Genomic DNA, 19,516 nt, shown 5'->3' with positions numbered 1-19,516 from the left:
CCAGTTCGATGAGTATTTCGGATGTGGATGTCGCGGCGGACTTTGATGACTGCGACGACTGCGAGATGACGTGAGACTCGCCCGCCATCTTTGGAAGTTCTGTTTCGCGCTCCCCGATTGGTCAGCGCCGCGCGGCGGCGAGGCAATCCGGCGGCAGCTGCCGCAACAATCGGTACGGGAGCGATCGGTGCGGAAGGGGCTATTCCGGCGGATCTCGCCGCCGCCGAACTGGGCGCCGCTCCAGACGCCAAATGTCTCAGTGTGAACGGGGCATAAGAAAGTGGGTTGACGGCTTTTTCCGCCGCAACGACATCGCAGCTGTGTAGAAGGTCGCCGCAGAATAACCATCCGCGAACCCAGATGAACTACGGACTCTGCAGCCGCGGACCTCCCGCCGGCTCCTCCTCGACGTCGGCTTCAAGAGCGATAAAGTGGGAGGAACTTCTTGCTCGTCGAGCGCGAAGACTCCACTAAGCCGGAGTTGCATAGGACGTGCCCACTTCTTAGCACTGTATAATCTTCTTCTGGCCTCCTAACTTCACTGACCCCTATTATATCCCAATTACTGCCCTCTAATTCCTCCAATAGCACTGATATACTCACCTCAATAGTTAACGTGCTAGCGTTAAACGTTGCCAGGTTCATATTCCAATGGCGGCCTGTCCGGAGCCAGGGATTCTTAGCAATCTTTGCTGCGTCGCAGGTCTGACCGCCGCCGTGGTCAGTTGCTTCGCAGCTGCTAGGGACTGAGGAAAGGGGTTTCATTCTTGTGTTCTTATAGGAGGTTGTGGCCAAGTACTGCACTAAGGTGGCCAATCCCGCTCTGGTGAGGGAGTGCGCTACTGGTTCTGGTCCCCGGGATCAGGCCACACTCCAGGCCTCTTTATGCAATTTTATCAACACGCGGATTTTTTTTAATACGGTGTAAAATTGCGCGGCACCGGGATTCAAACCACGGACCTCTTGCACGCGAGGTGGGTGTTCTACCTCTACGCCACCGCTGCACCGGCCTGCACACGCCTTCCTGAAGTGAAACATTCGGAATAACCCTTTCTTTGACGGTTGGGCATATCTCGCGGGCCCACGATACGATGCACCTTCAAGTCTGTATCAGCATGCAAAGGGAGAACTCAAAGAGATCGTTGTCAAACGGATAGGCTTTTAATTATCATAAGGATATCTCTATTGAAATTCCTTACGATGAGGTGAAACTCGACTAATAAGCATTTAAATTTTCTGTATTATTAAGACTAAATGTTAATACCCGGGTGCTGTCATTTACAGCCTTCTAAATTAAAAAGTAAGTTATGAAAAATAAATTGTTGCGGTAAATGTGTAAACGCACGCGCAACAAAAGTCCTAGTCTATTTCCCAGTATTCGTTCAAAGAAGATGTAGCCCGTCTATACGTTCAAGTTGCAGTGACCTGAAGAACAAGGCAGTTCCAAAAGAATAAGTCCCGAATATATCTCATTGTAAGGTGCGCTTGAGCTGGAAAGAAAACCCTCAAAGCACAACGATGGCTGCACGCATAGTAGTGCTTCCCCTGAATCGGATCTACGGATCAAGGCGTTGGTTCGTCTGATTGGAATGCTCGTATATTGCAGCGCAATCTCCGGTCCAGAAATGCGATGCAGAATGTACGCAAGTATTGGCTTGACGCGCGCAATCTGATAAGGTAATGCTATTTCGCTATTGAATTCGTGACAACATACTAGATATTAGAAACGCAAGCACGCACGTCTTGGGCTAACCAATAAGTATCGAACAGTGGTTAGACGCTAAAAAAGTCCTCAAGGAACAGTGCAATGGAGCTTTGAGTATTAGCTGAAAGAAAGTACTCGTGCAAAAAGGGCCCCCAAGACTCCACAGCGGAGCCGACATATAAAAAATTCAAGAGCTAAACACTTTTCAATTACTGGTATTTATCAAACCAGCGTTTCGTGGTTTAATGTAGCTTTGTAGTCCAGGGGCCAGTTTCACAACGGGTGCTATGTCGGAGCTCATATATTATGTCAGCATTATTTGTGACAAAATCACAGTATTCTTTCTTTGGATCTTAACAGTACACAGTCAAAATATATACAGCAGAACCCTCATTTTAATATTTCATTACTTTTCGTTCTAACGTACATATCTGCGCTGATCCATGTGTTACAAAGTATTGATAATGTACGCAATGCTTTCCCTCAGGCAGCTGTCTTTATTCCTGATTATGCCAGGAAAGGGAGCCTGATGCCACCAAAGCTCACAAATCTATTCAGGAGAGCGCACAATGTTCTTGCACACCTTGTGTGATGTACCTTAGCGCTGAGGTGCTTCCTGTATAATGAAGCAGAGGCGGTTATAAAGGCAGAATTGCATGGTTGCGCACATGTGGTTAAGCTCATGAAGTTTATTTGCGCCAAGAAAACCTGTGCAAACTATCACACTTGCTTTACGGAAGCCTACAGCACCATCAATATGCCGGCTGCTTTGAGGTGCACCCAACAAAACTATTAAACCGATAGAAGTATTAGTGCCATTATTTTATTATTCGTGTCTTCCGATTGGCAACCTCTGGATGCGGAGTAACTTGACAAGTTGTGTGCGTAATTACCAAGCTATGTTATTTAAATTTTCTGTAATTATCTTTAGTGCCTAAAATATCACCTTGAAGCCTGTCCTCAAGATTATCCAGCCGAGCGAAGACATTATGATTGAACACGCTTATGTGAAAGTCATGCTAAGAAAAACTTTCCCAATACACCTTCTTGGAAAGCGTAACTGACGCAGAAAAAGAACATCCGTAAAGTGACTAAGGACAGCGCTTCAAGATGGGACACAAAGGAGGAACGACACACACATGGCGCTAACAACTTTAAGCGCTTTTCTTTCTGTGATAATGAACCAGCTAGTCCATCAGTCAATCCTTGCAAACTTGTAGAGTCAACCTGACCACACCAAGCCTTTTGTGATCCTGTCACAAATAGCATGGCCCCGTGAACATGTTCCTTCTGGTCATACCGCTTTCGATTTTTATTCATGCTGTTTTTTTGAAGGGAAGCACTCTAAAGCTTTAATGTCAATATAGCAGGGACCGTGTGAGGCCGTAAGCATGCATGGTCGCAGAATCGATGCACCACGCAATGATGGTGCAGATTTAGCGCGTCGCTGGCATGAAGATAATGCGCTGCCGCCGAGGGAACGAAGATAAGGAAAGTGAACAGCTTGGTAGGTGCTCACGGAGCAGTGCGGACCGTGACGGTGCCATTGTGAAGAAATGTGGGGCGGCGATGGTGACGGTTCAGGTATTTTTTTCTTGCTTTAATTTTTTGTTTTGTTTTATAGTGAAGCAGTTAAGAGCAAGCTTCAGCTCGCGCCGTACTCCGACGCGGCATCATCAAACACACGCAAAATCTAGAAACGCTTTTCTGAAATAACCCCTGGACTCATGTAAATGAAATTTGTTGCATTTGAGAGAGAAAGGTAAAGTCCAGTGACTGTTGGGAGTGGAAGTTCCATGTAGGGCCTGAATTTGGGTTACATAATTTTCAAACGTTGTTAAGTGCCCACAAAAGCCGGAAGAAAGTGTCAGAAAAGCACGAAGTTTAGAAATTAATCTCTCTGCACCAAGAACAGATATCGGGGTTCGGTAATAATAATAATAATAATAATAATAATAATAATCTTTATTACATTCAGTCGTGTCGTGGTTACAATATCCAGCTCGCATAATCAACATTGCTTGTGTGCGAGGCTGGGCAGTCAGCTGGTAGTACTGACATGTATACAAATGAATAAATAAATAAAAAGTATTATACCAAGAAAAAAATATAGAAAAAAAGTAATATTTGCAAAAAGTTATATTGCAAAAAAGATAATATTGCAGCAACAGCAAGAGAAAAGACATTGATATTTAAGATAACTTTACAATCAGGTTCGCATGCATCAAAACCTGAAGAAAAAGTTTAAAAGATATGTCCATAACGTATCACCCATGACGTTAAATGTTATTTAAATTGTTTCATTGTTCCTGCAATATAATTCTCATTCAATTTATTGAAATTAGCCGGCACGTAGCAAGCACGAGTCCTCTTGCCGTAGTTTGCGTGCACACGAGGACCCACATACTTTGCTATCTGACGTAAGCTGCGAGATTTCCCGTTCAAATTTGTGAAATTAGTGGAAAAACAGCTCTAAGAGATGGCGTCGCACAAAACTTCTTGCCCGACAAACAACAACAACACTACAACAGAAACACAGCAACAAGAAACACACTGGGCGTGGGGCGATCGCCTAACCACGTTCAGAGACCTCACACAACAGTACAGACTCGAAAGACGCACATTCCCGCCACCGCACGATAAATTGAACAGGAACGAGGCCGTAACATTACGCTTGCTCCAGACACACACCTGCCCTAGCCCCGCTATCTTACACCACTGCTATCCGAGTTTGTATCCAACAGACGCGTGTAAAACATGCGGACACAGAGCAACGCTGCGACACATGCTCTGGGAGTGTGCCGGCAACAACGGTAATCAAAGCAGCTCCGTTGGCGACGCGTCCAGAATCGCGGCTGTTGCCAGAGTAGGAGAAGGCTCGAGCTCCGTTCTTCCCGACGCCGCCCCGGATGCGGGAGCCGCCGGGGACCTTTTCCGTAGGCGTCGCCGCCGCTGGGAGGCGGCTATCAGAAGTTCAGCGCTGGCAGACCAGCTCTGGGCCGTCCGGCAAGCCAAAGATGCCGCTCGAGTCCAAGAACTTCGAGCCGTCAACTGAGGCCACCACATCAAGAACTGCCGGACTATTCTTTACTAAAGTTTCTTCTTCTTCTTCTTCTGGTACATGCTCAGCAAGACATCTTCCCCATGACCAAGTGTGCCATACTAGAGGCTACAGACAAATTTTAGGATGCGGTTAATTATCTTAAGTCTACTAGAAGAAGCAGAGCCTTAAATGGTAAACAGCATCCATTAGATCATTCAAAGCGGACAAATTATGTATGTCAATTTATAGCTGACATTAATTCGCTATCTTGTGTACAAAGGTTCTGCAAAAACTGTATTTCCATATTGCTATATTTTTTTAGATTCATGTGTAACATATAAATTTTGGCCGCTTATATCTACTGCTAGATGCAATACACAGAACTGTAATATCATTATTCATTGTCGCAAGACAGAGTTGTAAACCTGATTGTTTTGGTTTCTGACAATTTGCGACTTTTGTTACTTTTTAATTTTAAAAAATGTCCGGCTAAATAAAAAAAAATTACCGACGATTACGTTACTTCCTAATGCGAAATTTGAGCGCAGCAAATAAGCTGTTTCACCTTTTGGATAAATTGAGGCAAAGAAATCGAGCAACACATGTATGCGCTATCACATAATTTTTTTTTTATTTTTCACACGTATTCCTTTAACAAAGACTCCACTAACAGTTCTTGACAGTCATGAAGGAAGCTTTGTGGTCGGAGAAATAGACTGATATATGTTCGACTTGGTACACCAATGCTTGATTCTCAAAGACGAGATCTATACAAGTGCCTCGCGAGGTTGTCACAGCCGTGGGGGAAGCAGAGGCTAAGCGCCGCCGCCGAGAAGACCCTGCAGTTCGCGCCGCCGAAGCGGAGGCTCATCGCCGCCGTCGAGAGCAACCAGCAGTAAACGGAAGCGGAGGGGGGCGGCGTGTACACCCAGCGGCAAACGATGGGGGCAGAAGCGCGCGCAGCAAGCGGACAACACGATAAAGGGAGGAGGGAAGAGATAGCAGCGACTGACTGATGCCGCTGACGGCGATAGTGAGTCAACCCCAGCTATCCGCCACACAAGAACAGGGGGGGGGGGACCCTTTCCTCCTCTTTCTGCATGGCGGCGACGGTGTTCTATGCAGTCACGTTATCTTGACTCTCTAGCGGCGTCAGCGGCATCCAGCGGTATCAGTCGGTCGCTGCTAGCGCTGGGGGGATGAAAGGGGGGCGGAGCTGGTTACGAGGCCGACGACGACGCCGACGACGACGCCGACGACGACGCGAAACCCAGGAACGGACGCCAAAGAGCTGCGCTCTAAAAAATTCTCAGCCAACAAACTCTAGATTTTACGTTTTCTTTTTAAACGCAACAAGCCTCGTGAAATTTGTACAGTGGTTGTCGAGAAAAACGAATTCTCTTTCTACATGAATCCTCTTTTTACAGTACCGTCGACACGTGTACTTATCTTTATCGGGCGACCAAGTTTCGCCGCCTAACAAATGTTATCGCACAGCGCCGGACGCGCCTGCAGGTATCCGAAGTTTCTGGATAGTTATCGATGTTTCTATCCGCTCTCTGTTGTCGCCAAATCTTGTGTTATCTGATTTGATGGCGTGACGCGAATGGTGTACAACTTTCTGGAAGGCACGGCGGGTCCCACCATTTAGTCTGGAACATTCGACGACTGCTGTATAAAAGCGGACGCGCTTCACGCGCTGATCAGATTTTCGACGATCGCCGACTGTGTTCGCCGCTTCCTTTCCTTAACGTACACTTTTGCCTGTCCCGACCTTCTCCCCTGTTTGCGAACCGCGAGCGAAGAAAGGCAAGGCTGTTATTCAATCGTTCCGGAATTGCACCGGCTCTACCCATTCTCTGCCTTATCTTCTTGCCCCCTATTTGCCATTCTATTTACCTGTCTTCAGGACTCGCACACTAATGGAACGGTAAGCCCTACACTTTCTGCAATGCTTTGGCGGGAGGTCACCGATAATTACAGCTGTCAGGAGACTGATGTGACGATGCCCTGGGAGTTCAAGGGAGCATTGTGCACATGCGCCGCAATGGAAATGTCCTAACGAGTTTCTCGCGTCTTCTTCGCTCTCTGCCACGCTCCTTCCATGTATAGGCAAACTCTGAACCCTCCCCTCCTCCCCGCTACGTGGCATGCAGACAGCAGCGAGCAGCTGTGGAAAAGTCGAAAGAAGAGGCAAGGCAAGCTTCGCTTTAAGAAAATGTATTTCTTTGTTGGCGTACAGTCGCGTGTCGCCGTGGTGTGATCATGTCCTTTGCGGAATTTCATCACTGCGAAAGCCAACTGGCCAACATGCCCACTAGAGTTTCTGCTTCCAGGAGCAATCTTATCCTGTTGTGAAGACGCGAATGGTCTATCTATTTTTCGACAGACCTAGAAAACTGCGTTTGTTTTCCTAGCCTGTTCATTATTTCGATCCTCCACAGCTATACTGTGGATGCGTTTTCTTTTCAGGACACCGTATTAACAAGTGAACTTGTTTTCGAATTATATTCTTTAATATAATTTTGTATTCTCGCTGTGATTGTCGTAAGTAATCTACATAGACTACTCAGGCAGACTCTAATGAAGTGCTTTCACTTTTTCCCTGAGTACGCCCGCCATTGTGATGCAAATAAACATAACTCGAACTCATTTTCTCAGAAATAAACGCTGAATAAAACGCTGACGCCATCCTGCACAAGATCAACAAGGGCCTTAGTACTCGATCTTCTGATGCGCCTATTCGCAACCTTACTTTCTTTCATGATTTGACCTTGTAACGTAGAAATCTCCATCGGACGTCTCTGATCTGCTCATTGTTATTCTCAATCAACCAATGTAAACTCTCATCGCGCAACTCCAGGATGTCCTGGCGGCCGGCCACCATAGCGTGTCACACAGTTATGGCCGCGCATTTCCATTATACACTATTTTGTGTGTCGTTACTTACCCACACATGAACTCTGCGAGAGCTGTCATCCATCTTAGTTAATTGTCTTTATACTCTTGATATACCATACTAGTGCTGTCATTACTGTTTTCTTGTACTCGCTCGGCCGTTTTCCTCTGTTTATTTCCGCAAAGTGCGTGTTTATCGCTGTGGTTACCAAATACGCCCAACAGTACGCTAGCACTCAAGTCTTTCTGGCCAACTGAGAAAATGAAGTCGCGGGCTTTCTTTGAACATTTTGTTGATGTGGAGTATCGCGATCCTCGACTATCTTTCGCGTACTTAGTTCACCCCTTTCTCTGCAGTGCCATCGCTTACATTACTCACTCGTGCTGGAGACAAAAAAATCACGCAACGACCTTAAAGGAGCACCAATTACACGCTAGTCGACATGCTGTCGATGTACATTTTCCCTGATGACCGGGATATGAACTTGGCCCTTTCTGTGGTGACATTCACATGCAACTGCTCGCTCCACACCGGTTGTTATTCATCACGTTTTTTGTTGTTTTTATCGACAGCGGCATACTGTATCTCCTCTGAATATAATTTCGGCTTTAGATGCAGTCGCTCAAAGTACTTTAGGTACTCGCGATGATGTAGTCTGAGCGATCACACAAGGGAACTCACTTGTGCCCACTCATCGGCTTCACAGCAGGACGAAACATTATTATGTGGTATGGACACCTGGATCACCTACTGATCACCGGAACCAACTGCGCTTGTCATTTTACCTAGCTGCGCCCTGTGCCTACGTCCGTGTTGTAAGCATGACGCCTTACTATACTTGCTTGAACTCTACTTCGAAGCAATACAGTAAATGACATTGTACGCCCCTTGCTTCGGGCGCGGGCCTCTGGACGCAACTCGCTGCGCTTGCAGAGCCCGTCAAGGAGGAGGTAGTCAGCTCCTGGCCATGCAGTGCGTGCAGCGCGATGTAAAATGAAAAAAAAAAACGGTATAAAACCCAACGCTGTCGGAGCTGGGTCTCCATCGCATTAGCTCCGGTAGCGTTTGACCTTAAACTTTTCTTTATTTTTATATCGCGATGCACGCGCTGCGCTGCCGGGAGCTAACTTCCTCCTCCTTGACGAGCGCTGCACGTAAAGCGAGTTCTGACGTCCGGTCCGGGCCCGAGGCAAGGCGCGCTTTAACTTCTTTGTGTTTTTGTTACTTAGCACCTCTCTGTCGCTCACACTTTAACATATAGCAAAAATAGATAGACATCCAACTTTCAAGCACAAAAATGGATACGCACTCAGGACCCACTAACGAACCTGTTAAATCACTAGAGTGTAAATTAGATATTGCCTGTTGTTTTACTCATGCGTCGTTCTTCCAGAAGCCTCTTGTCGATGCAGTAATGGAATTTTCAGTATAGTGAAGCAATGCAGTATACACCACAGCTCATGTGAAATGAAGTTGTAAGAGATTATAATCTAAAAAAATGTTTTATATTGTGGTTTGAAATCATAACGTTGGTGGCCGGCAAGATATTGTTTTTAGCAAGCCGGCTATAAAACTATACCTAGTGCCTTATAACAAATATCATTTTGCTCGAATTTGTTGCCTGAATGCCTACATGCACCAAAAGCACAAAATAGCAGTGTGCTGTATTCCAACTTGAACGCCAGTCATTTCTGTCTGTACAACGTTGGCAACGGTACAGTTCGCAGATTCATTCTTTAACAGAGCAGAAACTGTGGGAAACGTGGTAGACATGTAATCTATAGTGCAAAATACATTGTGCCTAGAACCTTGTTCAGCTTTCCGTCGAATGCAGGGTTGCATTTCGCATTTACAAGTTGTTTCTGATGATTTATTCCAAGTCGCATGCCAGTCCTCCTCGCTATAAAATAAAAGCGCGAACTACATTGGATGATTCTAAAGCAGCGATAACTTTTACTTGCGCATTGGTCAAGGTTATCCGCAGCATAGTCCCATTATATTAATGGACTACGTTTATATGCAACTGCAGCAAAAGCTTCCACATTCCCGTTTTGTCTAAATGGCTTATATGCTCAGGGAAACGGAGACAGATGGTTGAAAATTGTCACTTACACGCGCATTTATAGGTCGATATTTTCATAATTGCGATAAAGACAGGTATGCGTACGCGCGAGCGCTTGTTGCATATCAAACTTTGTGTTATCAGTGATAAACGCACTGGTTGAACACGTCAAATCAGGAACACTGGTCGCTGTGTTGTTTTACTGTGGAAGCAGTGAAGTGCTAAAAACTTGGTTGGCTGTGCTTCTAACGCTTATTCTGTTACGCTGACTATGACCGCTGTCGTGAGGTCACCGCTTAATTCTGAGCTTCACCAGAGAGTACAGAAAGCTATCTTTACAACCATTGCCACTAAGATTAGAGCCCACGTAACAGCGACATTGTGCATTTGAGAGCTGAGCAGGCTAACCAATACGCTACCAACATATCACGCATTAGTTTGAGCAGATGTTATTTCAAATTTTGTAATATAATTACCTTTAACTCTTTTACCGCTTATATGAATGATAGTGAAACGGGTTTGAAATAGTACATTCTCGATGTCTTGAGCTAGTTAATTGTAAATAATTTGAATTGCGCTTCATTTTAACAAGTGAGTGCGTTCATGTCAGTTTTGTAGTCGATTTTTCTATTTTTCTAGTTTATCCTGAGGCAACCTCTTGTAAATCAAATGTAATATTTTGCACGAAGCTCACTGCTGCCTACGCTTTCTGAAGCAAGAACAGTTTTGCTGCGCGTAATTTGAGGTGCAGTTTGTGATCGAAAAAAGGAAGCTTAATTTTTTCACATTAATGTTTTTTCGTCCATAAAACACCTGATACCTCTTTGAACTACAGTGAGTCCTGTAGAGACAGGAATGCCTAGTACTAATTTGTCATTTCTCCCCGTTGCTCGCATTCACCCCATTGCCCTTTTCCCACTAAAAACGTACCCAGGCACTCCACTACAGTTGTGTAGTATGCGCCGCATGCCCCCAAATTTCTGTTGGCCCACCTCCAAATTTCAATTGGGCCCCCCCTACTATGAAGTTGGCCCACCCCCAAATTTAAGTTGGCACACCGCCAAATTCAGGTTTGCAACGCCCAAATTTCATGTTGGCACACCTCCAAATTTCATTTCGCCCACTGCTATGCTTTTTTGTATAGCCCTAACAGTCTTTTCCTTCTATTCTTCTTTTTCTTTTCCGTTTATTTTTTTTCCTTTTCCTACTACTCCCACCTTACTCCTCGCCTTTCGCTCTATAGTGTCCTTGGTTATGCCAACTAAGGCGGAGCTTTGTCACCGAGGGCACTATGGACGGAATCATTGACCTCCCTACACAGCCCTGTCATTTTTTTTTATTCTGTACGTATCTTGTCAGTATCCTTCGGCGCCAGCGCATCTTTTCCCACTATGCGTCTTTTGTCAGTATTGGGTGTCTCCCGTTTTCAGCTGCTTTCTCCTAAACGGCTTTGGTACAGTTTTCAAACCTATTATTGGAGGTTCTAGTCATGCTGATTCAGGGATCTGCTCGTGCTGACCGGCACACTGATGGATGTGCCTGGGACTTCTCTGTTCCTGACCTCACCTGCCGTCCGGTTTTTTCTTCTGTTCTCTTCTTTCCTTCATTATCTCTCGCTATCTCCTTCCTATTTTTTTTCTCTGCATGCCATAATAAAGCCCTGGACAGAATATTGAGACGACACCTGCCGTGCCAATGAAGACTTTTCCTCATGCACTAATACATAATTCCTGCTCTTGCTGTGCTATGATTTTCCTGTCCGCTTACCTCGTTTTTCTTGTAATTGGCTTTTTTTATCAAATTGCACTTGAAGTTTTATGCCCCTATGCATTTACTTTCGATTGGCTAAAACATGCTACACCTTGGCGGTGCGGGTTTCCCTCACTTTTGTTTAGGTTGTTTTTGTTAAATTCAGGGGCTCAAAAAAATATATCTATGTATCCCTGTGAGTATTATCTCTTATCAATATAACCTTTCGCTTCAAGTGTTCCTTAGTGCTTATAATGCTACCACTCATCTCCGTTTACTCTATTATAAAATTAAACGTCCTGACATTAAGTAGTACGCGTTCTTCAGCTGATACAAGGCATTAAACTTCTTGTGGGACGAACAGTTCTTGCTGGGGTACTGGCCAAAGAATGTTTACACACTAAAAATTAACAGTTTGTTGTTTTTAATGCAAAAACATTGCTATTTGCTTTCTCTGCCACAATTATATAATCCTCTGTAACTTCAGGGCCCTGTTTGCGTTACGTGCATTTAATGCTACAGGGCACAAAAGTTATTTTTTCTTACGTAACACAAACACATGCGCATGTTTGTAGTCATGTTGTCCAAGGAATAAAACTTGATTATGAAAGCGGTGGCTTAACAAATTAGAAACCCACTGCTATCACATAATAGAAACGAAGCCGGCGAAGCGCCCTCCAAACGCTTTCCTACCCTTTCCCTCCCCGGTGGAAGCAGAACGGTTCTGAATAGGTGCGCACGTGGCTTGAGCGCACTCCCATAGACCAACAAATACAACTAGAGCGGACACTCCCAGAGAGCCCAGCGGCCCAATTGACTGCAGCGCACCAAGGCGCCAGCGTTATTACCTGAACCGCACTTCCGGTTTCGGTTCTGTGCGCACGCGTTTTAAATGCTAGCTGGTACGCATGACGCCGGCTGCGCTGTTTTTTTTTTCTTTTGCTTCTCCAGCTCGACCGCGCGTGGTATTCGTGCATAATCGTTTACGTAAACTTAATGGCGAACGATATTTGCAAGTGTCCATCGCATATGCGTCATGTGCAATTTCATAAATATGCAAGACGCCTTGTGAAATGAGGAAATGTTTATTTTATCCTATAAAAATGCTCGTTACGGGCTCTTTGTGCATTCATCCAGCGTTGTGGCACTAGGTAAGCAGCAGCAGTTCCCGTAGGAAACTCCAGCAGATGATGCCGGCTGAAAAAATTAAATTACAAGCACGTGTCATTTTGGTATTAACATGCAAGAGTAATGCGTGTAGAGACGAAGCGTGCAAAAGTGGTGAATGGGTGGTATTGCAAACAAAACAGTTCGCTTTTACATACACGGCGTAGAAAATAACCAACTCATCCGAAACAATATCATACATAACACGAAAACATTCCATTTCCAAGCGTTCCCCTCTTCCCGGGCCTTCTTTCCTGCACTTTAAGAGCACGAATTCACGGGCTACTGCGCGTTTCCAGAACTTGGCTACAACCGATGCTATAGTACGCTACGAATACAAGGAGGTGGCCACAATACAGGCTGTCAACAACACCTTGCTGAACGCTCGCAGAATTCCTTCTACTCGTACTCAAGACAAATGCGTGGGTGCAAAGCCTGTCTTCACTCGTTCTGAAGACAGAATTTGACATGAAGTGCTGTGCCACACGTGTCAAACATGATTCGTTCTTTTTATGTTACGTCATAGGCAAGCAGCCTATATATATAGTTCGCTGTCACTGAAATAAACCAGTGCGGTACGTGCTCCTGGATCGTCTCCGTCACTTTGCCACCCGCTACAACAGAATTTACGAGTTACACAAGTTCCTGGCATTTGAGCTCCTTGGCGTTATCTTTTGCGCGTTCTGCCGGCGCAAGCAACAAACTTCCGTGTTATCAATCTCGGCAATCGCGCGTTGCGTTTTCGACAGACGTGAGTACCGAAAGAAGGTTTAAGTTGTTGAGGGGCCATAAAAATTGTCACAAACTTGTCGTAGTAACATTTAGTACACGCCTAATTTTGTCACCATGGCATAGCTACTTTTCCCTGCTTCACGACAGGTGCGGAGAGCGCACATCAAATTTATCCCAAAATGCTTTAATATAGTTACAATCATGATGGGGGTCAGAGAGAGCGTCACCAACTTGTCTCAGTAAGATTCATAACACGAAAAAAAACTGCGTCAACTGAGCTGCTTTTCGCTAACTTCGTTCACAAGGCCAGGCGCTGCCACTGGGCTTGAAAAGTACCCCAAAAAGTAACGAAATAAGTTACAATAACGTTGGGGGTCAGAAAAGGCGCCAAAACAAGTCGCAGTAAGATTCAGTACACGCGAAACTGCGTCAAAGTACACTAGGGGCCCACCATGCCCAAAAACTATCGAAGTACGTTAATATAATATTGGGGCTCACAGAACACGTCGCAAACATCTCCCAATACCATTCATTAATTCAAATTAAGTGCGCCACGACCGCCGCACTGTTTTTCCTTAACTGCATCACAAGTCTAGCCTATAGGTGCCATGCCGTAAGCCTAATTGCTTGAAATGCGTCGCAGACTGTCGAACAGTTTGTCACCTTGCCGTAGTGCAGTGGTGAAATGGTTCCATGGCGAAGTTCAGAAGAAACGCAAGAATTCGCCGGGAGCCCTCCAAACCAGGCTAAATCCAAAAATAGAAAAGCAGGCAGACGGGTGACCGAATAGGCCAACGCTCAGATGCGCGGCCGGTCTCTCTTGCTTCGGCGGTGTGTCTGACGAATGGCGCATGCATCTGGCTTGTCATTCGCCAATTCGTCTGTTGCTAGGCAAAGGAAGTAAGCCGGAAAGTTTAATTTAATTTATACGCAGACATTCTTACTTTTGCCAGGAAAGAATAGAAAAATGAAACAATTTCTGTTAATCTTATTTCATAATCTTTTATTTTTACGATGCTCGCGGCAGCACACGGTCGGCGTTAATACTATAGCGTGACGTATTTCCTGTTGCCACTTTTCGCCAAGTGTCCTCTCTTGTTATATTTATTTCTCTATGGCACGCCTATGTAGCTGGTATTCATTGCTAATGACTCACGCTCCGGCGCAGGCGCAGCTATCAACTCATCAACCCGCCCTTTCCCGCAGCTTCTCTGCTTTGGGAGCAAGTGGGTTTTTTTTTTGCGCGACCGCAAAAACGCCACTATTGACCCAATGCAAGCTTCGCTTGAAAGCTTCTCGACGTCAACCGCACAAACGCACTAGTGCCACTGCTCGTGCGTTCATAGTCTTCTTGCACAGCAGGCTCCATTGTGCAAAAAACTATCATAACTAGCAATGGCTAGAGCCCTATCGTGTATTACAATAAAATAGAGCCAACTCTTAGGCTGCATTCACTGACCGACCATGTGAATCATGGGAAGTACATGGATTTGTCTGATCTTCGTGTTTGTTGATTGAAACATTCTTGTGGCTTTGTCTATTGCGCTTCATATGCCTGCATTGTCGTAAATTTCAGAGCAATCTACACTATTCGAAGTGCTGAAGAGGCTGGAAACACGCGCAATCGTTGCTCTTGCAACGACTGTCTATGTGGCATTGTCGATGTGGCCAAATCGAAATGCGCCAAGCGTCTTAAGGCACTGGAATGCTCGAGATAAATTCATCAGGGCATTTCCCATCGCTTGTCGGTGCATGCAGCCCTGGTGTAATAGATTCAATATCAAGTTTCCGTGCTAGACGACCTGTGTTCGAATCCTGCTATCGGGCAATTATATGTTTACACAACTATGTATTACACAGTACATTTTTGAAATGACGAGTTCACGAAGCCATTTCAAGCCAGAAGGACGAAGTTTAGGCAAATTCATATACTTCCCATATATCCCATGCTAGGTCAATCACTCCCACTGCAGCACCCGTAGACACTAGCGCCAGCGTTCCCTCTAGCAATTATTGTATCAAAATCCATGGCTGCAACGTAGCCGTTTTCCCCAGCTGGCTCCGTAGCCGCTCATCATACCAGCGTAGAATTTCACTTCTCTCCGGTCGTCGTAATCGGGTGGCCGCACTTATAGGGGCATAAGACATTGCTTAACGTGGCATGAGCCATTCATTGTCTTACATTAGGGAATCATTTCATAACAGAGGTGATACAGGAATGTGTGCGCCTGACTAAATTGCCACGATAACAACAGATTAGCACAATATATACGTTCGTACCTTTGTTCAGTATTCTGGGTAACCTCTGTGCCGTGCGATAAGCAGCTTCGCTGGTGATCCACCTTCACAGTATATGGAATGGCGCTTGAACTTTTTCCGATCCTGCTCCTCAAGGTTACTGTGGACGAGAAATAGAGCAGACGACACGCGAGTGATACGATGAGAAGGTGCTCACGATTAACAGAATTTTGCCCCTCATGCCCTGTGCGTCTGCGCAGCATCTTAAGCGCTGCTTGTAGGCGCAGTATATAAAACGCGCTCATAGCACAGGCGTCCATAGAGTAAGAGATATTATGGTCGACTGTGATTTGACAAGTTCTCGAGCACCGTAATCAGAGTGGGTCAGCATGCGAATAAGACGACGAGACTGTGCAGCGGTGGCCTAACCGCGCCGAAGAAATAATTTGACGACGGCAACGAAGGTGGCACGTGGCGTGAATTGGAAACATGAAGCGTTTAGTCGATGAGTTGCCTACAGGGCAGTGCAAAAGAAGCGAGGATAAAGAAAAAATTATCTTGGGAGACGTGGAACAACAAGCCAGCGCGGAGGAAGTAGTTCGCTAATGCGTCAGGCGCCGGAGTTAAGTCATAAGTCGTCGGGCGTCAGGCCCGTGCTTCTTGCTATCTACTCGACCACGGTGACTTTCCAGAGGCGTCGTCAGCATTTTCCTCATGGTACGCAGCAAGATGCCGATCGACGAGGGAGAAAGAAGCCCGTCCATCGGGTGCAGAGGTAAAGCCTTTGGATTTGGCTTCGGGCGTCTGGACCTTTGCCGTGCCAAGGCCACATGCTCGTGTTCCCAAGTTCACAACCGTACTTCCTGCTGCATCACAGGGCACGGGTATTTGCTTGGGGGCGACCAGGAATTTTCTTCCATGGTTTCTAACCTCGCCACTGCTGCTCCACTCCGGCCGCAGCCTCCGTTGCCACCCCTAGTTCATCAGGCAGCTGCGATTGCAGACCATGAAACGGTAGGACCCTTCCGACTTTGATGCTTTCTTTCGAGACACAATTCTTTTTTGTTTGTTTCGATACTTTGTAGAGTTTCTTTTTTCTCGCTGGGCTGTATGATCTTTAATGAATAGCTTGCTGCGTGGTAGCGAACGAATTCGTCGCTTCATGCGCTGAGGCTGAACCTCAGCAACCATTAGTTCATTGAAAGACCCTCATTAAATCAACTCCAACGGCTGAAGGCGGTAGCATATTTACGCGCTCTGTGGCGCCTCGGTGCACCCAGCGTGGTCGCGCATCGCACAGACATCGTGACGATGGTAGGGCTGTCACGCCTTCCTTCTAGTGGACTGCTACACGTTTTTAGTGCACCTAGCCTTCGTTACGGGTAAGAAAATTTTACTTTCAAGGTTATAGTTCAGTTTGTTGGTATCTTTTTGCTATAAACTTGTTAAAAATTAAATTAGCCACCATAAAAGATTAAGAACCAAACAAACACGCATGCATATGTCGATTGCTTTATCATCATTGTCCCTGTTTTTATTATTTGAGCAGGGCGACATGTCAGGGCCTAACACGTTTTCTATAGTTTTTAGGATTTTGAGGAATCAATCTTCCTGTATTTAAGGCATTCGCTTTTGCTTGATTTTAGCCTTGTATAGCTCAGGAAATGGACTGTTTTTCATGAATAAATCATCAAGCGCGTTTATAAATCTCTTGAAATCGTAGACGTCGGTGATACGTTCACAGAACTTCCCATAGATCACAAAAATGTACTGTTCGTCTTTCGTGTGATAGCTAATGATCACAGTAACAATGACCTTTCTTGGTAGCAGCAATTTGACATCTACGATGAAGAGCGGGATATGTTTTATGCTCTTTTAAAAATGTCAGGTAGGAAAATATTTTTCAGCAGCCTGACGCAGCAAAGTAGAAAGGTTGGAATCCGTATGGCCTTTCTTGACACCTGCTACACCGAAGAGCTGATATATTAACTATACTATATTATTAGCATTTCTTTTTTTCTTCTTTTATGTTCAAGAGGAACACTGACACACGTGGCAAATATGAAAAAAAATTATCAACTTGTTAAGACATCTCTGTATTCATATTCACCGAATAATTTTTCGAAGCAAATTTACCCAATAGAATTATTTCATACCGCAGTACTTACTAAAATGGGAAAAATATTGCTGTAAAATTACATGACTGCCGTAGCCTTGCTAATCCTATATGGCGGCCAAAGATCAGAACAAGTGCCAGGAAAATGGCTCTATTTCTATTTGGACATATCGGTTTATAATTTCTTTGTAATGCGTAGGTAGGCACACGTGCTCCCTCCCAAATAATGTGACTATCATTATTTCATAAAACGTTGAACAACATCATAAAGCACTGTTATCATCAGAGTCCGTCAGCGTCCGTAAGCAATGTATGAAGTTTCACACAAACTAATTCGGATAGTGGGTGTCATTATATTTCTTTTTTGTGCAATACTCTCCATCAACTAGAGTCAGTCTTTGCGTTAATGCGACGAAACTAAATGACAGCATCGACCAACCAGGCACCTATGTCTCGCTGCACGGAAAATAGGAGCTTCACAATTAAAGAAAAGCGACAGAAACTTTCTGTGAATGATTTATGAGAAAACTGTGTTAAAAGAAAAAACGCAGATTTTCTGTACTCCTTGATCTGCACCCTATAAACCCAATCGAAACTAGTATATTATTACGACATCATCAGCAGAGGCTCAAGAGACGAACCGCCGCGAAAAAGACGATGAAGTGTCGTAGTTCTTGGCGCGGGCGGGTTTCTGCCTGTGTTTCTGGCTCCAGTGTAAATACAGTGTAAATGGTCTCTTTTCTCTGTGTCTGATCACGAGTTGCCAACACAGACAGCAAGAAATGCATAGGGTAAATTATTTGTATATACTAATTGATATAAAGAAATGATAAATATAATGTCAATGAAGGTGCGTGAAAAAACATTTTACCGCGCATGGGGAACCACAGAGCACGCCTTCGCATTACGCGTGCGATGCTCTAACCAATTGAGCTATCGCGGCGCGGTTTCCTTGGTGTCTTCATCTGTTGGCTTCTCATGATATGATGAATAAAGGCCGGGCCCCTCGGTTTACCGCCTTTCTTCTCGTTCTGTCTCTTGCCAAACGTAACATTCAGGTGGAGTTACAGGTTTCAGCGGCATCCCGGCAAAACTCGACAAAACACAGACAATGGTTTTGTCCGCGTCTTGCCCAATGCAACAATATAACTGGTCTAATTTATTGTAGCTACACAAAAAACTACGCATTACAATTTAAGAGTTCATTTCTTTTCATACACGGCGTCGTTTTTTTTTTCTTTTAATGGGTCATGCCTGGCGCGCTGTCTTCGGTACTGCTTTGATGCCCCGTGCCATATTGCAGGTGAATGCCCTTTGAGTCAACGCATGTCTGCACTGCTCCGTCTCTTCTTTCGCCAGTATTAAGAAGAGAGTGGTTCCCTTTTCAAGTATATTACAAAAAAGTGCGCGACGTATTCTTTTACCCGACACTTTCCGCGTGTTGATGACATAAAGCAAGACTACAATTTCCGCAAATTGAGGCAGACAGCGACAAAATTTATCAACTACGCGTTTCAGCATTTCAGCGTACGTTGCGCTTTTTCAGACATTGAGGAATGTGAGTCTTAAATTTAGCTTTAGTTTTTTTTTATATAAAAAACCTAAGGGCTAGCCAGTGTGCTTTGTAAATGACTAATGTTCATGCTCGCCCTTTCGGAATACGTTGGCTTTGCTGTGGCTATGCGAGGAAAAGAAATGTGCGCGAGTTCTCAACAAAGCACACACAGAAAATTATCCGTTATCTTCGGTCAAGTGTTTACTTTCTGGAAAGTAGCAGAAATTGCGACTCTTTTCTGCTGTGCTGC

The 19,516-nt window shown here is 45.0% G+C and overlaps 1 long non-coding RNA gene across 2 annotated transcripts in view; it reads left to right on the top strand.

The window, feature by feature from the left end:
- Positions 1 to 8,242: 8,242 nt before the first annotated feature.
- LOC142576266 (uncharacterized) overlaps positions 8,243 to 19,516 on the top strand; it is a 31,593-nt gene continuing 20,319 nt past the window's right edge. For both annotated transcript variants that reach the window (XR_012826816.1, XR_012826815.1), the window contains exon 1: positions 8,243 to 8,462. This is a non-coding gene — a long non-coding RNA (uncharacterized LOC142576266). The remainder of the gene's footprint in view (positions 8,463 to 19,516) is intronic.

Source organism: Dermacentor variabilis, chromosome 3, assembly GCF_050947875.1.
Source record: "Dermacentor variabilis isolate Ectoservices chromosome 3, ASM5094787v1, whole genome shotgun sequence".
Taxonomy (NCBI): Eukaryota; Metazoa; Arthropoda; class Arachnida; order Ixodida; family Ixodidae; genus Dermacentor; species Dermacentor variabilis.
This window is presented reverse-complemented; position numbering and strand designations above follow the sequence as displayed.